The 6,218-nt window shown below is 66.5% G+C and overlaps 1 protein-coding gene across 1 annotated transcript in view; it reads left to right on the top strand.

The window, feature by feature from the left end:
* LOC136788764 (guanine nucleotide-binding protein G(I)/G(S)/G(O) subunit gamma-3) overlaps positions 1-6,218 on the top strand; it is a 147,485-nt gene that overhangs the window by 95,388 nt on the left and 45,879 nt on the right. The gene's annotated exons all lie outside the window — the stretch shown is intronic.

Raw genomic sequence — 6,218 nt, 5'->3', positions numbered from 1 at the left:
CGGGTACTGGAAGGACCCGCAGGGACGCGCGGAGACCATAGGGCCCTGTGGGGACCTATAGGGACCATAGGGACCTGTGGGGACCTATAGGGGCCATAGGGACCTGTGGGGACCTATAGAGACCATAGGGACCTGTGGGGACCTATAGGGACCCCCGGGACCTGTGGGGACCTATAGGGGCCATAGGGACCTGTGGGGACCTATAGGGACCATAGGGACCTGTGGGGACCTATAGGGGCCATAGGGACCTGTGGGGACCTATAGAGGCCATAGGGACCTGTGGGGACCTATAGGGGCCATAGGGACCTGTGGGGACCTATAGGGGCCATAGGGACCTGTGGGGACCTATAGAGACCATAGGGACCTGTGGGGACCTATAGGGGCCATAGGGACCTGTGGGGACCTATAGGGGCCATAGGGACCTGTGGGGACCTATAGAGACCATAGGGACCTGTGGGGACCTATAGAGGCCATAGGGACCTGTGGGGACCTATAGAGACCATAGGGACCTGTGGGGACCTATAGAGGCCATAGGGACCTGTGGGGACCTATAGAGACCATAGGGACCTGTGGGGACCTATAGGGGCCATAGGGACCTGTGGGGACCTATAGAGACCATAGGGACCTGTGGGGACCTATAGGGGCCATAGGGACCTGTGGGGACCTATAGGGACCCCCGGGACCTGTGGGGACCTATAGGGACCATAGGGACCTGTGGGGACCTATAGGGACCCCCGGGACCTGTGGGGACCTATAGGGGCCATAGGGCCCTGTGGGGACCTATAAAGACCATAGGGACCTGTGGGGACCTATAGGGACCCCCGGGACCTGTGGGGACCTATAGGGACCCCCGGGACCTGTGGGGACCTATAGGGGCCATAGGGACCTGTGGGGACCTATAGGGGCCATAGGGCCCTGTGGGGACCTATAGGGGCCATCGGGACCTGTGGGGACCTATAGGGGCCATAGGGACCTGTGGGGACCTATAGGGGCCATAGGGACCTGTAGGGCCCGGGGAGGGACGCGGGGGGTGCTATAGGGGCCCCTGGGGACCTATAGGGAGCACAGAGCCCCGGCCCCCCCCCAGCCCCCCCCATCACCCCCGTTAACCCCATAAACCCCGGACCCCCCCCCCCCCCCAGCCCCCCCCCATAGCCCCTGCACCCCCCCCCCAGCCCCCCCATAGCCCCCCCCCCCCCCCCGGGAACCCCCTCCCCCCCCGGCCCCGCCCTCGGGGGGAAGCCCCCGCGTAGCCCCGCCCCCACCCCCGGAATTCCCTCCCCACCCCCAAAGGGAACCCCCCCCCCCCCCGCCCCTCCCCCTTCAGGAATCCCCCTCGAGCCCCGCCCCCCCCCCCGGGACCACCCCCCCACAACCCAGCGTCCGTGGGGCTGGGGCCCCCCAAGCGCCGCCCCCCAAGCGCCGCCCCCCAGGTGCTGCCCCCCAAGTGACACCCCATAAGTGCTGCCCCATAAGTGCTGCCCCATAAGTGCCGCCCCCCAAGTGCCGCCCCCCAGGTGCCGCCCCCCAAGTGACACCCCCCAAGTGCTGCCCCCCAAGTGCCGCCCCATAAGTGCCGCCCCCCAAGTGACACCCCCCAAGTGCTGCCCCCCAAGTGCCGCCCCATAAGTGCCGCCCCCCAAGTGACACCCCCCAAGTGCTGCCCCATAAGTGCTGCCCCCCAGGTGCTGCCCCCCAAGTGACACCCCATAAATGCTGCCCCCCAAGTGCTGCCCCATAAGTGCCGCCCCCCAAGTGACACCCCCAAGTGCTGCCCCCCAAGTGCCGCCCCCCAGGTGCCGCCCACGGGAACCCCACGGCCGCGCCCCCCCCCCCCCCAGCCGCCCACCCGTGTCCGTGGGGGGGGGGTGTGGGGGGGGGGGCGGGGCCAGGAGCCCCTCCCCCTTCGCCGAGGCCACGTGGGGGATTTTTGGGATTCCGACCTGGCGCGGGGCCACCGCGTCCTGCCCCGAGCCCCGGCTGCGCCCGGCGGGGCCGTGGGGCGGGGGGGGGCAAGGGGGGTCCCTGCCCCATAGCGGGGGGGGCGGGAGTAGTGGGGTGCCCCATGGCGCTGCCCCATAGCGTTGTGCCCCATAGCGCTGCCCCATAACCCTGCCCCATAGCCCTGCCCCATAGCCCTGCCCCATAACCCTGCCCCATAGCCCTGCCCCATAGCCCTGCCCCATAGCCCTGCCCCATAGCCCTGCCCTATAACCCTGCCCCATAGCCCTGCCCCATAGCCCTGCCCCATAACCCTGCCCCATAGCCCTGCCCTATAACCCTGCCCCATATCCCTGCCCCATAGCCCTGCCCCATAGCCCTGCCCCATAGCCCTGCCCCATAACCCTGCCCTATAGCCCTGCCCCATAGCCCTGCCCCATAACCCTGCCCTATAGCCCTGCCCCATAACCCTGCCCCATATCCCTGCCCCATAACCCTGCCCCATAGCCCTGCCCCATAGCCCTGCCCCATAGCCCTGCCCCATAACCCTGCCCCATAGCCCTGCCCTATAACCCTGCCCTATAACCCTGCCCCATAGCCCTGCCCTATAACCCTGCCCCATAGCCCTGCCCCATAGCCCTGCCCCATAGCCCTGCCCTATAACCCTGCCCCATAGCCCTGCCCCATAGCCCTGCCCTATAACCCTGCCCTATTACCCTGCCCCATAGCCCTGCCCCATAGCCCTGCCCCATAGCCCTGCCCTATAACCCTGCCCCATAGCCCTGCCCCATAGCCCTGCCCCATAACCCTGCCCCATAGCCCTGCCCCATAGCCCTGCCCCATAACCCTGCCCCATAGCCCTGCCCTATAACCCTGCCCCATAGCCCTGCCCCATAGCCCTGCCCCATAACCCTGCCCCATAGCCCTGCCCCATAGCCCTGCCCCATAGCCCTGCCCTATAACCCTGCCCCATAGCCCTGCCCCATAGCCCTGCCCCATAGCCCTGCCCCACAGCCCTGCCCTATAACCCTGCCCCATAGCGCTGCCCCATAACCCTGCCCCATAACCCTGCCCCATAGCCCTGCCCCATAGCCCTGCCCCATAGCCCTGCCCCATGGCGCTGCCCAGTTACACCAGTGCCATTCCAGCTGCACTGGGGCAGTTCCCAGTTGCCCCGTGCAGTTCCCAGTCACACCAGCACCACTCCCAGTTGCCCCAGCACCATTCCCAGTTGCACTGGGACCATTCCCAGTTACTCCAGCGCTGCTCCCAGTTCCAACGGGACCATTCCCAGTTACTCCAGCGCTGCTCCCACTTACAATGGGACCACTCCCAGTTGCCCCAGCACCAGTGGGGCAGTTACACTGGGACCACCCCCAGTTACACCAGTGCCTTTCCCAGTTGCACCGGGGCAGTTCCCAGTTACACCAGCACTGCTCCCAGTTCCCCTGGGACCATTCCCAGTTCCCCCAGCACTGCTCCCAGTTGCCCCAGCACCGATCCGGGTTACACTGGGACCACTCCCAGTTACCCCAGTGCCATTCCCAGTTGCCCCAGCAACACTGGGACCATTCCCAGTTACCCCAGTGCCATTCCCAGTCGCCCCAGCACCACTCCCCGTTACGCTGGGACCACTCCCAGTTAACCCGGGACCATTCCCAGTCACACCAGCACCGCTCCCAGTTCCCCCAGTGCCCCGCCCAGTCGCGGTAGCCCCGCCCCCGCCCCGCCTCGCTCCCCGGCCCCCCCCGCAGGAATTTGGCCCCGCCCCCCCCCCGCGCGGGGCTGGGCAGGGAAAGAGCCGGGGGGGGGGGGGGGGAAGCGGGGCAGCCCCATGGATGTGGGGCAGCCCCATAAGTGTGGGGCTGGAAGCAAGCAGTGGGGCTGGGCCTGCCCCACGGATGTGGGGCTGGGGGGGCAAGAAATGGGACTCGGGGGGGGGGGGGGGCAGCCCCATAGGGGTGGGGCTGGGGGGGGAGATGTGGGGCAGCCCCATAGGTGTGGGGCTGGGGGGGAGATGTGGGGCAGCCCCATAGGTGTGGGGCAGCCCCATAGGGTTGGAGCAGCCCCATAGGTGTGGGGCATGGGGCTGTGAAGGGGGTTAACCCCATAGGGGTGAGGCTGTTGGGGGAGATGTGGGGCAGCCCCATAGGTGTGGGGCAGCCCCATAAGTGTAGGGCAGCCCCATAGATGTGGGGCGCGGGGCTGCAAAAGGGGGCAGTCCCATAGGGGTGGGGCTAGGGGAGAGAAGTGGGGCAGCCCCATAGGGTTGGAGCAGCCCCATAGGTGTGGGGCACGGGGCTGTGAAGGGGGTTAACCCCATAGGGGTGGGCTGGGGGGGGAGATGTGGGGCAGCCCCATAGGTGTGGGGCAGCCCCATAAGTGTGGGGCAGCCCCATAAGTGTGGGGCAGTGTGGGGCAGCCCCATAAGTGTGGGGCTGGGGGGAGATGTGGGGCAGCCCCATAAGTGTGGGGCAGCCCCATAAGTGTGGGGCAGTGTGGGGCAGCCCCATAGATGTGGGGCGCGGGGCTGCAGAAGGGGGCAGTCCCATAGATGTGGGGCAGCCCCATAAGTGTGGGGCTGGAGGCGAGCAGTGGGGCAGGGGCTGCCCCCCAGATGTGGGGCCCGGCTGTGGGGTTCGCAGCGGGGCTTTGCCCCCCCCCCCCGCCCGGTTTTGCCCAAATCTGCCCCGTTTCGCCCCGTTTTGCCCCGTTTTGCCCGATTTCGCCGATTCCGCCCAATTTTGCCCGATTCCGCCCGATTTCGGCCCGTTCCCGCTCGCCGCCCCCGCGCTGACTCAGCCCCGGGCCTGGGCGCGGCCGGGGGGGGGCGGGGGGGGGAGGGGCGGGTCCAGATGTGCGGCACCGCCCCTCCCCCACCACAGCTGGACGGGGGGGGCGCGGGTCTGAACTGGTCCGAACTGGTCCGAACTGGTGGGCACTGGTCTGAACTGGTGCAAACTGGTGGGCGCTGGTCTGAACTGGTGGGCACTGGTCTGAACTGGTGGGCACTGCTGGGCGCTGGTCTGAACTGGTGCAAACTAGTCTTAACTGGTGGCCACTGGTCTGAACTGGTGCAAACTGATCTGAACTGGTGGGCACTGGTCTGAACTGGTGGCCGCTGGTCTGAACTGGTGGCTGCTGGTCTGAAGTGGTGCAAACTGGTTTGAACTGGTGGGCACTGGTCAGAACTGGTGGGTGCAGGTCTGAACTGGTCTGAACTGGTGCAAACTGGTGGGCACTGGTTTTATCTGGTGCAAAGTGGCCTGAACTGATGGGCACTGGATTGAACTGGTTGGAATTGGTCAGAACTGGTTGGCGCTGGTCTGAACTGGTGGCCACTGGTGGCCACTGGTCTGAACTGGTGGGCACTGGTCGGAACTGTTGGACACCGGTTTTAACTGGTGCAAACTGGTGGACACTGGTCTGCACTGGTGTGTGCTGGTCTGAATTGGTGGGCACTGGATTGAACTGGTGGATGCTGGTCGGAGCTGGTCTGAACTGGTCTGAACTGGTGGGCACTGGCAGGCACTGGTGCAAACTGGTGGCACTGGTGCACGCTGGCTTTTGCTGGTGCTCACTGGCAGGTGCTGGCTTAAACTGGTGTGAACTGGTTTTAACTGGTGGGTGCTGGTGGATGCTGGTTTGAACTGATGGGCGTTGGTTCAAACTGGTCTGAACTAGTGGGCACTGGTTTGGGCTGGTGGGCACTGGTTTGGACTGGTGAGCAGTGGTGGGTGCTGGCTTGGACTGGTGCAAACTGGTGGGCACTGGTCTGAACTGGTGCAAACTGGTGGGCACTGGTCTGCATTGGTGGGCACTGGTCTGCACTGGTGGGTGCTGGTCTGAACTGGTAGGCACTGGTCTGAACTGTTGGACACTGGTCTGAACTGGTGCAAACTGGTGGGCACTGGTCTGCACTGGTGGGCGCTGCCTCGCACTGGTGCCACTGGTCCGTACTGGTCCATACTGGTCCGCACTGCTCCATACTGGTCCGCACTGCTCCATACTGGTCCGTACTGCTCCATACTGGTCCGTACTGCTCCATACTGGTCCGTACTGGTCCGTACTGGTGGCTCTGGTGGGCGCGGCCCCGCCACCGCCCCGGTCCCGCCGTGACTCAGCTGCCGGGGGGCGGGGCCTGGGGGGGCGGGGCCTGGGGGGGGGGGGCGGGGCCTGGGGGGGGCGTGGCCTCGATGGGCGTGGCCTCAGTGGGCGGGGCCAGGAGGGCGGTGGCGCTGGGTCACGTGGGGGGGGGGGCGGGGACTGCCGGTGGT

Source organism: Anser cygnoides, chromosome W (genome assembly GCF_040182565.1).
Source record: "Anser cygnoides isolate HZ-2024a breed goose chromosome W, Taihu_goose_T2T_genome, whole genome shotgun sequence".
NCBI classification, from domain to species: Eukaryota; Metazoa; Chordata; class Aves; order Anseriformes; family Anatidae; genus Anser; species Anser cygnoides.
The sequence above is the reverse complement of the archived record's forward strand: the minus strand, read 5'-3'. Positions and strand labels throughout refer to the sequence as shown.